General features: G+C 41.6%; 1 protein-coding gene across 14 annotated transcripts in view; it reads left to right on the plus strand.

Moving 5' to 3' along the window:
* The window catches only part of Erc2 (ELKS/RAB6-interacting/CAST family member 2), an 841,097-nt gene that overhangs the window by 479,436 nt on the left and 341,480 nt on the right, over positions 1-20,181 (plus strand). The gene's annotated exons all lie outside the window — the stretch shown is intronic.

Raw genomic sequence — 20,181 nt, forward strand, 5'->3', positions numbered from 1 at the left:
TATTCTAAGTAAATTTTACTGAATAAATACATGAAAGTATATAAATAATGAATTTGGTATCTGTTTCACATTTTAAAGAGATGAAATATGACTCCCAATCCTGATCCCCAATCCCTTCAATGGGAAACACACACACACACACACACACACACACACACACACACACACACGTACATGTCCTCCCATAATTTCATGGCAGATGTATGTATTTCTAACCAGTATAGACTATATTTTTAAAATTTTATTAAATAAGAATGTTATAAGAAATACACACTCCCATTTCATACATTCTTAAATAGAACAAAGATTGCTTCAGCATTTCCTCTCTTCCTCACTGGCCCTCTCTCTCTGTCCTTAAGAACACTAGAGGTCCCTTGCCCTCTGAACTTTGAGTAAACCTTCCTTCCCCTGGTCTCTTGGCTATGTTTCTATCCTTCATGTCTCTGCCATGCCCCTGAGTCTTCCTGGTATGTGCAGACCCTACCAGCACTCACTTTTTTTCCTTTGAGGACATCCTTCTCTCTGGTCTGTTTCCTTCTGTGAGTTACTATATATGCTATTTATTTCCTTTATCCTCAGTTGTCGCCCATCACCAGAATTCAAGTTCTCTAAGATAAGGCCATTGGAGTTTTAGTTTTGGTCTGACTTAGTGATCTGCTTTCCCCGATGTCCACGTAATGTCAATCCATTTTTACTGACTGAATAAATGTATTTTTTAGGTATTTAATTTATTCTTTTTTTCTACAAAAAAAGAATCAGGTTGGGTGGAACCAATTTTTCTTATTGCATTATTTTAAACTTTACACAAGTTGGTCTCTGCATATCTGACTTATTTTGTCTGTTTCATGGTGTTCCTTGAATAAATATACCAAATCTTATGTAGTCATTTTGTAATACTTGACATCTTTGTTTCCATATTTTTTTATTTTTACTAATTTGGTGGACATTCCTGAGCATTTCTCTTGGGATAAAAATGTGAGGATTTATCTTTAGCATATACTTAGAGATGAAATTCCTGTTTGTATCAGTTATCAGTTACTGTGCAACAAACACTCAACTTACTGATTTAAAATAATTAATCATGCAACTCTGTATTCTAGCACTGTGGCTCTTTCCCAGGGGTTGTCATTTAATTGCAACTGGAGTGAGTTCTGAGACATGGCTGCACTGACACATCTGGCTGATGCTGCTGTCTTTTGTTGTACAGTAAAGAAAGTCAGCTTTCTCAAGAAGAGAGTTCTCAAGATAGCATTCTGTGAATCTTCTGCAGAGTTCTATTGGTGCTACCCTTTGGGATGGACACAGCCTCACCTCATCCATATTCTGTTAGTTCATGCAAGTTCCAAATCCGACTCAGATTCAAGGAATGAGAGCAGAAGAATATTGGTACCATTTTTTTTTCTAATATGCCATACTAGGTCACAGGTTTCCTGTGTCCTTTACCTTACTAGATGATGCTCAACTTCTCCCTGAAGTATTTACCAAATTATGCTCTGACTTGTACCAATTTTTTGATAAGAGGAAATATCTTTGGAACAACAATGACATGAAGTAGATGTTTATAGCTTCCCTCATGTCTTTACCCACACCATTTTACAATTGTATGCACCGAGGGAAAATTTGCTATGCATTCAACAAAATCTGTTACTTATCTTCAGTGCACAAATATAGATAAATTGCCCAGACTCTACTGTAGCAGAGGGGGAGACATAGGACTGAGTTTTGATCAATGGAAGCAAGTTTTCTTTTTTTTTCCCCTTCATTTTCAAAGTGGGTATAGTATAGTGTTATGTGCCTTGGACTCTGCATACCTAGGACTCTGCAGCCTACAGTGGAAGAGGATTTAACTATTAAACATAGTGAACCCAAATGATTGTTTAAAATGAACAACACTCCTGAAATGCATGCTTTAATCATAAAATAATAATAAACTCCTGGAATTTCTAACTATCTGTTAGGGTCATGAGTCTGTTTTTAAGTTCATGGTTTTCAGGGTCTTTACTTTTAGACTACTTCTGTCTTAGTTACAGTTTCTATTGCTTGAAGAGACACCATGACCAAGGCAAATCTTATAAAGGATAACATTTAATTGGGACTGGCTTACAGGTTCAGATGTTCAATCCATTATCATCAAGAAGGAAACACAGCAGTATCTAGGCAGTCATAGGGCTGGAGGAGCCAAGAGTTCTATATCTTGATGGAAAGGTAGCCAGAAGACTGGCTCCCAAGTGGCTAGCAGGAGAGTTTCTAAGCCCACCCTCACAGTGACACAGTGACAAACTTCCTCCAATAAGGCCGCACCTCCTAACAGTGCTACCACTCCCTGGGCTAAGCATATTCAAACCACCACAACATCTAAGTGAGGATTGATTATCCTGTTTGATATTTAAAAACACAACAGATATCAACTATGATTTAAAACCATATAGCAGCCTTACTCAGATGAAATTCACATAAATCCTATCTACTCATGTGAAGTATAAAAATCACTGGTTTTTAGTATAGTCACAGAGTTATATAATCCCTATTGCAATTTATTGTAGAATGACAGAAACTCACATCTCTCCCTGTTCTCTGTCATTTCCTCCTTCCACTACTATGCTTTCTGTCTCCACTATTACTTACCTGGGATACTTCATGTCAGTGGAGACATGCAGTACATGTTGAATATGGACCTGGCACATCTCATACTCCACTGTGCTCTTCCTGCTTTGAGGAGATTATGAATATTGCTTCTGTGAGCATCCATACGCAGATTTATCTCCAACATATTTCTTTGTAGTCTTTCAAATATCCTGATAAAAAATGTATAAAGGCACATAAACCAATTTAATAGAAACAAATTAGTTTTGTGATTGGGTTACCTCACTCAGGATGATATCCTCCAGATATATCCATTTGCCTAAGAATTTCGTAAATTCATTGTTTTTAATAGCTGAGTAGTACTCCATTGTGTAAATGTACCACATTTTCTGTATCCATTCCTATGTTGAGGGACATCTGGGTTCTTTCCAGCTTCTGGTTATTATAAATAAGGCTGCTTTGAACATAGTGGAGCATGTGTCCTTACTACCAGTTGGAACATCTTCTGGGTATATATGCCCAGGAGAGTTATTGCTGGATCTTCCGGTAGTACTATGTCCAATTTTCTGAGGAACCACCATACTGATTTCCAGAGTGGTTGTACAAGCTTGCAATCTCACCAGCAATGGAGGAGTGTTCCTCTTTCTCCACATCCTCGCCAGCATCTGCTGCATCTGAATTTTTGATCCTAGCCATTCTGACTGGTGTGGGGTGGAATCTCAGGGTTGTTTTGATTTGTATTTCCCTGATGATTAAGGATGTTGAACATTTTTTCAAGTGCTTCTCAGGCATTCGGTATTCCTCAGTTGAGAATTCTTTGTTTAGCTCTGTACCCTATTTTTTATTTGAATTTCTGGAGTTCAGCTTGAGCTCTTTGTGTATATTGGATATTAGTCCCCTATCAGATTTAGGATTGGTAAAAATCCTTTCCTAATCTGTTGGCACCCTTTTTGTCTTATTGACAATATCTTTTGCCTTACAGAAGCTTTACAATTTTATGAGGTCCCATTTGTTGATTCTTGATCTTACAACACAAGCCATTGCTGTTCTGTTTAGGAATCTTTCCCCTGTGTCCATATCTTTGAGGCTTTTCCCCACCTTATCCTCTATAAATTTCAGTGTCTCTGGTTTTATGTGGAGTCCTTTGATCCACTTAGACTTGAGCTTTGTACAAGGAGATAAGAATGGATCAATTCTCATTCTTCTACATGATAACCGCCAGTTGTACCAGCACCATTTGTTGAAAATGCTGTCTTTTTTCCATTGGATGGTTTTAGCTCCCTTGTCAAAGATCAAGTAACCATAGGTGTGTGGGTTCATTTCTGGGTCTTCAATTCTATTCCATGGATCTTCCTGTCTGTCGCTGTACCAGTACCATGCAGTTTTGTTGTTGTTGTTGTTGTTGTTGTTGTTGTTGTTTTTATCTATCACAATTGCTCTGTAGTACAACTTGAGGTCAGGCATGGTGATGTCCCCAGAGGTTCTTTTATTGTTGAGAATAGTTTTTGCTATCTTGGGTTTTTTGTTATTCCAGATGAATTTGCAAATTGCCTTTTCTAACTCTGCAGGGAATGCAGAGTTGAGCTGTACTCTGCTGCTGCTTGCCTGTTCTTCCCTTGAGTTAATTCTCTGTGTGGGTGTGTTTGGCCTTATGCAAAGGCCATGGGTATCCATGGCTTATGTGGGGGGGTGTTTGTTCACTCTTGGAAGACTTTCAGTGTTATTTTATTTTTGTTTTGCAATCAAAGTGTCATGATTTGTAAGTTAATCTAGTAATCCAGGCCCATCCCCAGTACGCTGAGGTGGTCACCCAGGCAACCTACTATCAGGTCACTCCTCACTTGACACTGAGCTGTGGCTTCTGATACTTTTCTTTCTCTCTTTATATACACATTTCCTCCCTCCATTACTTTCTCTTCCTCCCTCCCTCCCTTCCTTTCTTCCATCATCTCTCTTCTCCCTCCCTCCCTTCCTCCTGTCTTTCCTCTCTCCCTAACTATGCTGTGGGGTTTGAACCTTGGATCTAAAACATGCTAGACGAGTGGTTTTACCACTGAGGTACATTCCTAGCTATCTTTTTTACATTTTATCATGAGATAGGTTCTTACTAAATTAGCCAAGCTGGCTTCGAGCTCACTTTGTAGCCCAGCCAGGCCTTGAACCGTTGATCCTCCTGTATGTGCCTCCTTGGTACTTGGATTTACAGGCCTTCCTGTGTTCTAGAAGACCTGAGTCTTTCCCAGACTATGTAGGGTGATTCAAACTGTTTGTAACTCCAGTTCTAGGGGATCTGACACCCTCTTCTGTGTTCCTCAGTCACCTATGCACATGAAGCATACAGTCACACACACACACACACACACAAAAATAATAATCATCATCATAATGATAAACAATAAATGAATATATCTAACTATAATGGTAAAGAATGCAGGGCTTTGTATTTCAGTGCAGTTGAGATTGACATGAAAACACATTGATATCCTGACAAATGGACTCCTTGATCCTAAGCAGGGCACCACAAACCTGTGCTCTTTAACTACGATGCAAACTAAGTTTAAAGTTTGCATAGTGGGACTTGGGTGATAGCTTACTTGGTAAGGCATTTGGTGTGCAAGCATGAGGACCCTTGCTTGTTCCCCAAGGATATTGTGAAAAGTCAGGCACAGATGTGTATGTAACTGTAATTCTAGTTCTGAGGAAGCAGAGGCAGGAGGACAGGACCCCTGGTGTGTGCTATCCATCTCCAGACCCCTGAATTGTCACACTCTAGGTTCAGTGAAAGGCATCTCAAGAAATGAAGTACAAGAGTCACCCTCAAGTGTATGCACATGCATGTACACACATGTACATGTATGCACACACACACACACAGAAAGACTTGCATGGTATATGAGACAACCATCTGCTTTGTGAGACCTACTGGTCTAGAAAGTGAGATTTAGTAAGCTATTTTAAAAATATTTGGTTCTACCTTATTCAATTGTTTTTTTTCACATGAATTTTGGAAAATGGTTCACATACTGAAATAGACAACTACAGCATGGCTGGTAAGCAGAAGAGAGTCTACCCAGGGAGGAATCCCAGATCTGGTTCCAGGTCTTGGTTCCCACTTTTGTAAGATGAAGTTCAAGAGCAATGTCATTAAAAAACAGAAAGACCAGTAGGCTGATGGCTTTCTGGAGGGGCTGTGAATGGAGTTGCATGTGTCTCAACAGTGTAAGGATTTGGGCAGGAGCAGACTACCCAGGAAAAGAGAAATGCTGGCAGCATTCTTAGATGCTAAAGGAGATGTGGCCTCTGCGCGCTGAGCCTCTATTTCATTCGTAGCCAATAGAAGGAGTTAGAAGGATTGAATGTTTAAGAGGAAAAGGCCAAGTCTTTAACCTCCAGCCTTTCTAGGATTGACTATAAGGGAGAGACACTAAGATAGGGCTCTGGTTGGTGGGAAATAATGCATAAAAAAAGTGGCAGCTATCTGACTTTGGCCCTATCATGAGATTTCTTCTCATGTTACAACTCTCTGTTATAGAATTAACAAACACAATACCGAGTGCAGTTTTGAAATGTGCCATGTTTGGAGGCTCTGCACAACATGAGCAATCAGTCCACTTGCTTTCTCCCCTCTGGTTCAATAGCCTGGGCTGTCTCTACACAGCAACAAGTCGTTCAGTAAACTGGGAAGAGACCAGAAACACTGCACTAGCTTTAGGGTCAGAGCAGGGAATTTAAAAGTCTCTATTCACCTGAAGTGGGTTGTGTACAATTTTTTCTTTGATGTGAGATATTCCTTGAAGGGCAAAACAGTTTGTTATTGTTGTTGTTGTTGTTGTTTTGTTTTGTTTTTAATACCAAATGGTCTTTCTCTGAAATTGAGATTCTACTTCTGTGTGAAGGACTGGCTATGAGCCTAATTGTCATGTGTCCTCTGGGAGTCTGTGTGGGAAGCAGGGCCTATGGAGTTGGGAGTCATAGAGGAACTTAAGAGATAGTCTGTACCCTCATTTTTTTCTAGGACATTGTTTGTTCCATAGGCAGAACTCTTCATTTGGAAAGAGTAAATTTCCAGTTCTTTCTGTCTCTGTCTCTGTCTCTGTCTCTGTCTCTGTCTCTGTCTCTGTCTCTGTCTCTCTCTCTCTCCCCCTTGGTTTCTTACTGTCTATAAAAATATTTATATTTTCTTTTGTAAAATAATTTTAAGCAAAATTTCAGTAACAATACGAGATGCATAAAGTAAAGGGAATACAAAGAAAATTCTCTCTGCCTCACATTCTGGAAACATATGGTCTTCCAGGGCAGTGCTCTTTTGGGGTATTTTTTTTTTTTTTTTTAGATATTGAAGAAAAGTATGCTCTTTGATGCAATAAGTGATTTTGCAGTATTTGTCCCAAGTAGTGATAGGATCATTAGCCAAGAATGACATATTCAGACGAGTCATTCTCCCCTCCCTGTCTCTGCCTTCTTCCTACTCTCACTATCTCATATTTTCAAAATAGAATATTATAATTCCCTCACTCCCTTGTAGCTTCAGAATTGAAAATATTATAAGTATGCATCATTTAAATATTGATATCATAGTATCAATAAAGTTAATCTACTTTTTTTGTTTGGTTGGTTTAAGACAAAGCCTGACATGTAGTCTAAGCTAGACTCAGACTTCTGAGTGCTAGGATTACATCAGCTAGGAGTACATCAGCATTCCTGGCTCTAAGGAAATTTGCTATTAATTACCTGAGAAATGTCCTTCCAAACGCATTCCTTTGTTGTGTGTATGGGTATTTATACATGTGAATGTCATTTTGGCTGTACATTTAGTATGGTAGCAATGATTATCAAAAGGGTTGGGGTTTTATAGGAAAATAAACACCCACACATGAATGAATCCCTATACAATCAGGAATTATAAAATAGTGACCATCCAACAGAAAGCTCTCTCATGTTTAGTGCCTATTTTGTAAACTGTTTCTGGTATACTAATGTCAGTAAGTGATACTTCTCATGATCTCTATAAATTATAATGTGGTCATTATACTTCAAGCTCATCATTATTTTTAAATGGTACTGATATGTAAGGAATCACACTGGAGAACTCCTGATGCCCTCTTTGTTCTTTCAACAGTAGGCCTTGTCCCTTTCTATCACACAGCATCCTGCCTCTGGTCCATTGGCCAGTTCTTCAGAAAGAGTATCAACTAAGGCAATGACACCATGGAGAGCTTTGCCTAACCTTCCAGATTCATTGCTTCTCTCTGGCTATCAGGCATGTGGGGACTCCATTTGGACTCCGTTGCCTTGAGCCCTACCTCCTGGCACCTCTTTCATGTAGAGCAGCTACAGCCATATTGTTCCATTGACCTTTGAACTTGGAATTGAACCAAGGAGACCATGCAGCTGGAAGTATCTGAACAACGCTTTGTATCCACCTGAATGCGGTGTTATGACTTCTGGCATTTTTTTGATGCTTGGCCCTTCCTGTGATTTTACTTTGTGGATGTGTTAGCAGAGAATTCCATCTCACTGAAGAAAAAGAATTTTCAGTTTCTTCAAGTTCTCCCTCCTGCACAAGGACCTAAAATCTCATTCATGCTCTGTGAAATTGAAGAAATTGGATATTTGGGAAATGGAAATTGGTGGACCTATAAGCAGAATGAGATCTAAAAGTGTTAAATCCTTTCATAAATAAACCATCATTCAGGCTGGAATGTCTCGGCTCAGTCTTAAAGGTGAGACTGGAGGAGAAACACGGCCGTGGCTGGCCTGGGAGATAATTATCTACACATTCCAGTCTTGGTCGGCTACCAGCCAGGCTGGCTAGCTATGATCTTGCTGCTCTCTCCCTTACAAGACAATTGCATTTAGCCAGGCCTCTGATCCCAGGAGCCACATTGTTTGTGGACTTTAGAGCAAACCAGATTTCTTCCTAGTGGTGAACAGTATCTTTCGAGTCGCCCAGATTTCTGTGCTGGGTGCCATATACCACAGCAGCATGGCTTTGTTCTCAGCTGAATTAGTGACTTATGCTTTGAAAAATTGTAAATATAGTTTTCTCTGGGTGTTATGCTGGTAGTTGAACCCAGGGCTCACCTACGCTAGGCGAGGACTCTCGCAGTAAGCTCTATCTCTTGTCCCAGGTTCCTTTTGGACACTGGATTTATATCATCAGGGTCTATGTGCATAAGAGCTGGAGAGTAAGTCCAGTCACAAAGTGAAATCTGTTCCCAGGGCTCATGGCCTGAGATGGAGAGGGACGGGAGGGGGATGGGAGGAAAGGAGCCTCGGGCACAGGGACCGAGAGCCTCATACCTCACACTAGGTGGCAAGATGCTTTGGTTATGAGTGAATGGGTTTCTAGGGAGCTTGAAATAATGACAAATTCACTACAGTGAGCTTTCACACCAAATGTTACAAAGCAAAGCTTCTTAGAGATCATCAGACTCTGGAACCTCACAGCCTAAGTTCAAATCCTAGTTGCTAGCTATGTGTTGGTTTGAAAGTGGCTTAGCCTTTTTATTTTTTTCAACTGTAAAATGGGGCTAAAAAAAAGAAGTATAAGGAATAAACGGGATTATAGACAGTTATTCACATTCTTTAAACATTTTTAAAGATTTATTTATTGTTACATGTATGGTTGTTTTGAGTATGTATATATGAGTGAACCCCAGCTGGTGGATATGGAGGAAGCCACTGAATTCCCTCACACTGTAATTACAGATGGTTATGAGCCACCCTGTGGCTGCTGGGAACCAAACCAGGATCCTCTGTGAGAATAGCTGAGGATCTAAGGGCTCTAAGGGATCTAAGGGCTGAGCCATCTCTCCAGCCCCTGTTAGTCACTCTCTTGACTGATGTATCAATGCCTGGTATAGAACAAACACAAACAATTCTTGTTTTTATTGGTGATTAGTTTGGGGACATTAACTTGGGAAAACTCTAGAATATATTTTATCCCATGTTAAACAGAGATGGAAACAAATATTTATGTTTCTATGTATGAGTAGTTTCATTAATTTTTTTAATAGAATTTGCCTTTGTTTTACCGATTAATCATTCGATCAACCTAAAAATAGTGTATATAAAAATGATCTGAATGTATAGTTTGTATGTATGTAAGGGAGGGAAGATCACCAAATCAGATGGACAAAATTTCTCTAATACAGGAAGCCTTCTTGATGTGTATTTTCATGTCAATATTTATACTTGACCAAATTTATTCCTTACACACAGAAGCAAAAGCATATTTGATTTTTCTCAATCAAATTAAATATTAACATATACCTACCTTTTTGTACTCCATGATTGGTGAAAAAATATCAAACCTCAGATATTATGAGGGTCTTGTAAGATGAAGAACTCCAAAGCTTTTTTACCCAGAGTGCTTAGGAGCTGGACCACCGTCTGTGTGATCTTTGGTCCCGGTGACTGCTCCTGAGGTGCTACCATGCCTCAATGTGGCTGTGTGAACCTTTGCCCTTCCAGCCAGTCTGAGGCTTTTTTCTTCGGTCTTGAGAGAGAGAGAGAGAGAGAGAGAGAGAGAGAGAGAGAGAGAGAGAGAGAGAGAGAGACCTGGACAGTCAACACTGAGTTACCCGGAGGTAGAATCCTCTCTGCAGGTCCTCATGTTCCTCAGGTATGTTTCTGACAAGTTGGCTCCTTGTAGCAAGAGTCCAGGTTTTGAGAATCAAAGACTTTGCTGCCCCTCTGCATGAAGAGAAGCAAAGCAACCAGACCAGCATCCAGAGAAGAGGAGGAAGCCGCGCTCTTAGTCTTGATTGCTGTGCACGTGGCCCAGCTGTGTAGCTCTACGAACCATATAAAAAGGGACACCAATTTGAAAGGCTTTAGAAGGAAGGCAGTTTTAGGACTTGAACTTCTTTCTCCACATCAGAAGCCCTGCCCACCCTGCCATCATATAATTCTAGTCTCCAATATCCCTCGCTCCTGGCCACTTCCCCTCCTCAATCGCGTTCCGGAGCCCTGCCACATATCTGCACTTCTGGCTTCCAGAACACCCCTTGGCTTTCCAGTCATACTGATCCATGCCACAGTGGTTTCAGCCTTTCCTCTTGACAAAACCCTGCTCCTCTTTTGGAACAAGGTGTCAGTCAGTACTGGTTGCCCCTGGTCCAGATATAGCCCCCAGATGTCTTTTTTTTTTTTTTTTCTGAATCTACATCTATTTTTCTCTGTAATGGAAGTACCTCTCCACTGATATTACAAGATAGTCAAACTCAAAGTTTTGCATCATTTGATGAACTTCTGTTAGCAATAGAATCTAGCCCTGCAGACTGTTCCCTCTTACCTGGGAATTAGCGACAGCAGAGGAGTTGGTCACTGCCTACTAGTGACTATTTTGCCTGCCAGCATTTGACTTTGTGGCCTCTGCTTCACAACGCCCTTGCAATACTGTCCCTTCCAGAAGCCTCATCTCCCCTGCCTTGCTTCTCTGATTGTGTTGTCCCTGACACACGAAGGCTACTGCCTCTGCCATGTGTGCAGTGCTGGGACCCTGGACTGTATCTTGTTAGTTTTAGCAAATAATACTTATCACTTATCAAGTGCTTACTAAGGGCAGGGCACAGGCTGAGTGTTTCATGGATATGTTAATCTCTAGGCCTCGCTATGACCCTGAGTGAAGTGTATTACTATCTCCAATCTGCAAAAAGCAGGAGCCCAGAGAGTGTAAGTGCTTTGCTCAAGGTCACACAGCTGGTAAGCGGCGGCGGAGCAAGGATTTGAGCCTTCATCACTCCTGTCCCAGAGCCTGTGTTTCCTCATGTTTTATACTGTTGTATGTCTCCATCACATTTGCTACTATGGCTCAGGCAGGAATGAAATTCCCTAACTCCTTCTTATAAGTGCTCACAGAATGCATTAGACACCAAAGACACAGACCTCTAGTGACCACCTCCCCCCAAGTCAAGGAAGAATTCCTGGACCTTAATTCCTACAGCACCCCTTGGATGGATGACACTCTGATCTCTCAGCTAGCAAGGCCATGCACCCTAGCCAGAGATGTACAGGGACAGGTGGCCAGGACTGAAGTGAGCTCATTTTACTACTGTTATGGTCTCCTTTAGGCATAGAAGACTTGTGTGTTTTCCCACATAGAAGCTGTTAGTTCGTTGACAAACTCAGTGGGCCATGCCTGTTGGCTGGATCTGAGAATGACTTCAGCCTCCGACTCTTCTTCCACATCCATCTGTGAGGGGCTGCTCCCCGAGTGCAACCTGAGTTGCAGCAGTTACAAAGCCATGCTTGTATCCTCAGGAATACTTCCACAAAGGTGAAGACAGGGAGGCTAGAGTCCTTGCTGTAATCTGGACTGTTGCTGTGGGCTGAGCAGGATTGCCACACACAGTGTTGGGCTGCAGCACTGTCCTGTTCAGCCACATCTGCCACCTGCTGAGGACGAGGCAATGATTGTTTTCTTAGGATGAGGCAGAGACTGACTTCTTTTAACAACCTTCCACCCGCCTGCAAACACAGAAGTACCTGTGAATCTGAAGCCTCCCCTGGGCTGAAAGACACAGGCCATCTGTGTTGAAGGATAATTGCTCTGTGAAAATGCATTCACTTTGCCTTCTCCACTTAGGGCAGGTCTTGACATCTGTGTCTTCAGATGCAAAACTCTTTGAGAAATGAATGTGAACTAGCAGAATGCAAAACTGAACAAGCATAAGGTGCAGAATGAGTTCAGTGTGTTGAGCTGCACCTCCAGAGTTTCAGCTTCAGTACTAGATGCCAGAAGTCGCAGAGGTGGTGGCATGAGAGTGTACATCCTTAGAGAATGCCAGTTGCTGATGCTTTCAGTCATTGGAATATATGCATAACCTTGATGCTTCTGCTAATTCTGGTTATGTGTTAACTGAGTGGGTGCCAGGACAAGGACAGGCATCTCAAAGGGCAGAGTTGGTATAGCAGGGAAGAAGGGAAGATGCATATGAAGAAACCCCTAAGCCACTTACAATAATGACACAGGCTACCAAGGGAATAAAATGGGAGCTGATAGAAGAAGAATATGCATAATACGAAGAAGATATGCATGACGTTGGATTTAACAAAGGAGACTCAAAGGGGCCTTTTGAAAGTGATGATGTTTACTTCAAAACTGGAATATGAGATTATACCAGGTGTTTAAGAACATGGGAGGAGGAGGTTGGAAAGAATATATAGTACAAAGTAGATTCTGTAAAGCCCAGGGCTCAGGGCTCAGGGCTTTGAGGAATGGCAAAGGTGACCCAGGAGTTATTTGAGTCACTGGGCAAGGGTTCAAGTACAGTGGATCCATGAACACGACCACTGTCAGCTGCACGGAGGAGTTTGTATTTTATTTGCAAGTTGGTGGAAACCGTACTGACCCTATAAGTTAGGTTTTGATTTTGGAAGTCAGAGATTATGGGTGTAAAAGTTTCTCAGTCTCCTTGGTTGTAGGGTCTGACTCTTTTTATTCAGATATGATACAAAAGTGGGAGATGAGAGCTGACCCTCAGAATTCTCACAGGGCTAGAGCGTATCTCAGAAACATGGGAGCTGGGAGTGGGCACATGGAATCCACACAGACCCTTTGCAGAAAAGGATGGGTCCTCTGTGGAAGCAAGGCCACATCTCCTGCCCACTCCCACTGGAAAACATGAAAAGGTGAGCCTACAACACATCAAATCGCAAACAACAGCTTCGTTACTCTGCTTTTCATCCCGAACATGGAAGCAGAGTCTAGGCGCCTCTGTTCGAGCGGAAAACTTTTTCTCTGCTCACCATCGCCTTTTTAAAGGTCAGCGATATGGCCAACCATTATAAGTGACATCTTAGTCCTGGCCAAGTCACAGGCTAAAGTGGGAGTGTGAATCACTCGTCTCTCTAATCTGGAGCAAAAGATGCCACCAGCCCAGCTGACTCTGTCCACACTGTGGTCATCAAAGCATCTTCAGGGGGTTTACACAGCCATTCCCTCCAGCAGCAGCAGCCCCTGGGTCTGTCCTTTCTTCACCATAGAGTGGAGAGTTTTACATTAGTAGAAGCATCCAGATGAAGGCAGATTGGTGATGGTTTCTACAGCAGTGGGAATTCCTGCTTTTTGGATCAGGTCTGCTAGAGTTGAGGAGATGGAGATCCCTGGGCATTGGCTTTGTAGAGAAGAGGGGTCGAATGAATCTGGCAAGGGAAGAAACAATTTGAATGTAATAAAACTAGGATTGTTCAGAGCAGAGCTGAGAGCATTTCTACTCGTTGGTATTCAGATGAAATGCAGTTTGGAAGTCACATCATCGAGTATTACATTTCTTTAGAGCTCCGGCTGTGTTTCCCATCAACGGCATTTTGATTTCATTTAGCTTGCACGACCACCAGTAAAACTATAGACAGGTTCTACTTGTGTGTGTGTTTATTTTATTGTCTTGCCTGTGGACACTGCAGCTATTAAAATATGATCTTAGTATCTGTTTCGGGAACCTTAATAAGTGGCTGGATGAGAGCAAGCATCTTGTACCACCTCTGACTGCCCCTTGCTCCCAGGGCACACTCATGCCAGCACTTAATTTGTTACCCTGCATTAGAACATGTCCCTGTCACCTCTGAAACTGTCACATAGGCAAGGCCTTTAGAACCTATGTTCTTTAAACACAAAACAGGATTATGGATTAATCTCAGGCTGGGAAGTCCCAAGCACTGTATAACCTAACAAGTCGGACCAGGCTCTTGGCAAGTCCTTCCTGGACCGTCCTCTGCTCCTGCTGCTGACCTCGCGGAGGAAAGAGTGGATGTGTGTGTGAGCCTAGGCATGACTTCTTGAAAGATCAACATTTGTACACACTGGAGTCACCTTTTATACATAGTGCTACTGACATTAACCAGAGAAGTGGGCCTGACAGGCGGGCCCCAACGCCAGCGGGAGAGTGGCTCAGCTGGGCGTACACGATTCATCTGAAGGAACTGGACACAGGGTTAGTTACACAGCCTAATTGTTGGTAGTCCAAAAGGAACTATTACTTAGAGAGAGGGACTTTGAGGTTCCTGAGTGTGACCTACCAAATGTGGTATTTGTGTAAATACATGCGTTGGCGTTATTCATATTAAATACCAGTGCTGTTTCTCAAGTTGAACTCTGGATATCATAGTTGGCTATAGCTACTTGTAACACTGGACATTCTTGAAGAAGGGACAGGAAACAGAATGAGGAATACTTTTAAACAAAGCCATTTATTTGAGAAACTATAAAAGAGAGAAAAGGTCCCAGCTGAAGCAATCAGGTTTTGAGTGAATATTTGGCATTGAGGCAAGGAACTGAACTCTTTCTTATACTTGCCTAGAGACTACTTAATACTGGAGTGATATTTGATGTGGTATTAGGTTTAATCACTTTATATGGGATGAGACTATAATCTTGTATTGGCAATCAAAACACTGAATATATTTTTAATCTGGAGAGCCACTAGGAAGAAAAAATATATACTTATTTTGAAAACAGAGTACAGAGGCACAAATTCCAGAGAATGCTTTAGGGAAAATATAGCCTTTTATAAACCACAATGCAGTATTTAGTAGAGCCAGAGCTCAGAGTGTGAGTATAAACTATGCTGTCCAGTAGAACCTTTCTACACAGTTGTATTAATTGTACAGACTGTCATCCATGAAGACCCGGGGACTTTGTTTCTGCCTAGATGAACAATGACTGCATCTGTGCATATGTGTCATCAGGCAGTACCAGTTTCTGCTCTGAAGCACAAACACTGAACAAACAAGATGTATACTGTGGTCAATTTACAGAAAGGGCCTGAGCATGGCCAGGTCTCCCAGTCTGTGCTGGATTCTCCAGGGTCCAATCCATAGCACCTAGTAGGGCTTGTGGGATAGTTCATGAGCAGAGCCAAGAAGAACCAGATAACCTAGTTCTGAGAACCTAGGATCAAAATTCTATTATCATGAGTGAAAGTGGAGAGCAAGAAGGAAGAGCTTCAACCATAATAAAACAGCTGCTACCAATGTTTGGCTGGATGAGAGCAAGCATCTTGTGCCATCTTCCCACTCCCTGAGGTCTTGGGAAGATGAAGATCATATTGGTGGCTACTAAGATGGAAGATGGGTCAAGACCCACAGGTCTGCTGTTGTGATCCACTTAAAGGCAAGTGGTTCTAGATATGAGAGGCTTGGTCTCACTGTTGTGGTGTTTCGTATAACCATCCTTTTTTTTTTTTTTTAATGTGGGAAGAACTGTTGGGGTGGGCATCTTTATCTCAGACTTTATCTCTACATTGTGATTTCCCCCAAAATTAACTAAGATATTCCATGTAGCAGTAACAGCTATGAGAAGAGGGAACCAAGTCACTGAGGGGGATATTGGGCCCCAGAGACCCATTTGGGTGGATTTCTTTCTACAGCAATGGGGTCAACATAAAGCCTCTATAAAATATAAAAAAGGGAGACACTGAAGTAGAGGATTTCTCTGAGGCAGTTCTCTGAGACACTTCACTTTTCTCCCACTGAGGAACTAACCATTCTACACACCAATGGTCTGGAGAATAGATTACATTTGAGTATAAAAAAAGTATTATGTAATTTTTTTCACTTAGCTGGGTGATAATAAGGAAATCAGTGTCTACTTGTGGCATTTATATGTACTATTTTATTACTCATAACTCCTATTGCATTTAAAATATATCTACATATGTGTGTGACTGCTTGTTTTTATGAAAACAGGTCACAACAAGGGTATTTTGACCCATGATTCTTAGGGCTTCGTGTATTGATACAGTAGGCTTCTTCCTGGAAATGGGGTCTACCTCAAGAATGGAAGGTATTCACAACATGCTAACTCTACACTTGAGTCTTCTCAGCTATGACATTTTCAGGAAAGACTTGTCCTTGCCAGTATAGAATAGTTTAATTGTCCATCTGTGACTGTGTTTTCTTCCAACCAAACATTGGTATCAGCTGTTTTATTATGGAAGCAATTCCTACGATGTGGCATAAACTTTGAAGATTAAACATTTTGTTCTTATGTAATTGTAGAGTCTCATATAGTCTTAAGAAACAGTAGGGACAGATCTCATGCATCCTTTATTCAAGGACATCACATAGTCACACCTTGCAAAACTATGATCACTCAGTATCACAACCAGTGCTGTTATTGACACAGTGAAGAAGCAGAACTTTTTATGACCATTGGGTTTCTCCACCTTTCCCCTTATAACTTCATCTACCATAGCTGCTTTGAGCATTTCCTTTCTTTTTTATGGAAAGCTATGGGATAGTTTTCTTTGGTCTTTGCTGTCTGTCTGTTCAGTTGCTTCAACACTATTGAAAAAGCTACCTTTCAGTGATTGCTTTTGTCAACCATCACTCAGGCAGATTTGTGTGAGCCAATTTCTGCATCCTCTATTCTGTCCCAGCAACCCACCTATGCTCGTACCACACTATCTTGTTTACTAGAGCTATGTTGAAAGTAGAGCTATTCCTTTATTTTTTTCTTTGTCTGGCTTGCTTGAGCTTCTTTGGAGCCCAGACTTTTCATAGAGACTTTGCAATAAGCTTGTCTATGCCTATAATAAATCTCCCCAATAGTTTGATGGGAGTTATGTAAAGACTATAGGTCAGTCTGGAATACAATGGTATCTTTATTGTATTTAGTTTTTAAATTCACAGGGACACTGTATTTCTTCCTTTCTTTAAATTGTATTGATTTGTTTCATCAGAATTTTGGATATTTTGTGCATAGTTCCTGAAATATTTATTTCATTTTTAGCAGTTACAAATGGCATCTACCTCTATATTGTGTTTTTCACATATTTTTGTTGCATATAGAACTATAGCTAGCTTTTTGAGTTGCTCCTGGATCTTTGAAATTCTGCGTAATTCACTAGGGAATTCTGGGAAACTGGGAGATTTGCAATTTTTCTAGACAACTGTTTCATACGCATGTAGGAACAGATCTGCTTATTTTTCTTTTTTTTAGTTTTATAATTTTTTTATTGCCACAACTGAAAGTATTAGACTGAAGAAGAGATGTGAGAGACTATTGACCTTCTAGCCTTGTTCTTGGAGAAAACACTTTTTATGAAGTACAATAATTGTAGATTTTCTTACAAGATCTCACTCTTAGAAAAATACCTCCTTCTATTTTCTTCCATGCTTTGAAACACTGTTTTATTCTTTAGAGGGAAGAGAACTGAACAGTGAACAGTGTGTTGGTAGCAGGTTCAGTTGGTTCCATTTGATGAGCATTACTAGAAAAGCCATAATTGGCAGAATTCTAAGATGATCTTTGAGAATCCCTCTCCCTGGTATGTTCATCCCGTATGAAACAGGACAGCTACACTTATGACCAGGTGGTTCCCATAGCTCAGCTGACTTTAACAAAAAGCATTGTCCTTCAGACTGAAGGAGCTGAAGGAGCTTGCAGCCCCATAGGAGGAACAATAAATATGAACCAAGCAGTACTCCCAGAGCTCACAGGGACTAAACCACCAACCAAAGAGTATATAAGGAGGGACTTAAGGCTCCAGCCGCATATGTAGCAGAGGATGGCCTTGTTGGACATCAATGGAAGGAGAGGCCCTTGGTACTGAGAGGGCTCGATGCCCCAGTGGAGGGGAATGCCAGGTCAGGGAAGCAGGAGTGGGTGGGTTGGTAAGCAGGGGAAGGGAGGATGGGATAGGGGATTTTCAGAGGGGAAACCAGGAAAGGGGATAACATTTGAAATTTAAATAAAGAAAATATCTAATAAAAAAGGGGAAAAAAGGAGAAAGAAAAAAGAAAGAAAGAAAGAAAGAGAGAGAGAGAGAGAGAGAGAGGGAGGGAGGGAGGGAGGGAGGGAGGGAGGAAGGAAGGAAGGAAGGAAGGAAGGAAGGAAGGAAGGAAGGAAGGAAAGAAGGAAGGAAGGAAGGGAGCGAGCAAGCAAGCAACCATCATCCTTGGTGGACGTGGCCTGAGCATACAAGTCCTGAAAAGGAACCAGGAACTTTCTGAAAAAATTGAATCAGAAGGTGAGATGAGTCTGCTGTGAGGGAAAGTCTCCACTGTCAGCTGAAAAGATCTGAGGGCAGCATGTGACAAGGAATGTAGTCAGTCTCTATGAGGTAGACTGGCAAGAAAATAGTGAATTTTGAAAAAAAAAATTCTTCTGAAAAAAAAAAAAAAAAAAAAAAAGGTGAATTTCTCTTCACCATTATAATCCTGAAAAAGACCCCAGGCTCCAGATACAATCTCCAGTGTCCTGAAATAAAGGTCATGTGACTGAATGGATAACTTTGTCCAGGCCCCTGATCACATAATTCTGTGCAATCAAGTTTGTGGAAGTATTCAGTTAAGACATTTAGAAAAGTGCTGGGGTCAAAGGACACAGTTTACCAAAATGGATATAAGCCCATCTACTAATGTGTTCACGCATGTGTTTGTGCACACCAACCATATACTAGGTGTTGTGTTCATGCATGGGATACTAACCAAAATGAGCTGAGCTCTTTCTTTGCTCTTGAGGGGCCCAGGGCTTCCTCCCACTTTATTCCCTTCTAACAACTCTCCAGTGATCTGTGTACTCAGAAGACTCATAGTCTGGTGGAGAGAGGCCCCATGCAATTCACCAGTAAATCTTTTGCTTTTTCTTACCTTTAGTTCTTATCTGCTTCTTTGGGAATACGTGAGGATCCAGTGGGATCTGGAATTCTATATTGAGTTAGAGGAGTCCTAGGTAACTCCTTCCCTCTTCTCCCTCTCAGTTTATCTCCTGCAGTGATGTGGTAATCATACATCATGTGAGAACATGCTCCTTCAAATGGAAGAATGAAAACATGCTTTGAGTTTCCTGTGTTCCAGGTGTTGCTACCGTCTCCAACCAGCAGAAAAGAAGCGACAAAACCGATGTCCTTCTCAAAGCAGTTTATTCAGGAACATAACTATGTGCAGTAAAAAGATTCCCCGACCTCTCTCAGCCATCCCGTTTTATATCCTCTAGTCCACTCCCCATCACCCCATTCCACGTAGGCCCAGTTCATTGGCTCGGGACTACATTTGTCACATCATCTGATCTTTTGTCATGGTGCATCTGTGCAGTGCAGTTTAATGGACATGGCTATCTTGAGGGATATGAGAAGTCAGTTGTCAGTCGTTAGACTTGGCGGCAGTCCCGGGCGCCATCTTGGGGCCGTGGCCAAACCCGCTCCTCACATCCAGGTGGAAGGAGATGGAGAGAGAAGCCACCATTATTGCTCAAAGTAGATAGACATGGGCCTGAGGACAAGGAGCCGGGCTTAGATTCAAGCTTGATTTGGGCTGATTTACATTTGTTAGCATTAACGTGTGTTTCCTCCCAAGCCCAGTCCACAGGGGATCCATCTCATTCTTCCCCTTTGGAAATTGCATATTACTTCCCTTGGATCATAAGGAAGTAGGGCTGCCTACAACCAGCACTCTCATTTGCTGACTGGGAGTGAAGAGAACATGCTAATAAGGTGGCCAGATGACACGGACAAATGTCCTGATCGTGTATTTTGAGAGCATCAGAGACAAAACAATATCAAAATCAGGCAACGCTGTATCAACACAAAACGAAACACTAAAGCACATTACTAGACTGGTTGCTGAAAACCCAGTGAGTCCTTAGCTGGG

Source organism: Mus pahari, chromosome 8 (assembly GCF_900095145.1).
Source record: "Mus pahari chromosome 8, PAHARI_EIJ_v1.1, whole genome shotgun sequence".
NCBI lineage: Eukaryota > Metazoa > Chordata > Mammalia > Rodentia > Muridae > Mus > Mus pahari.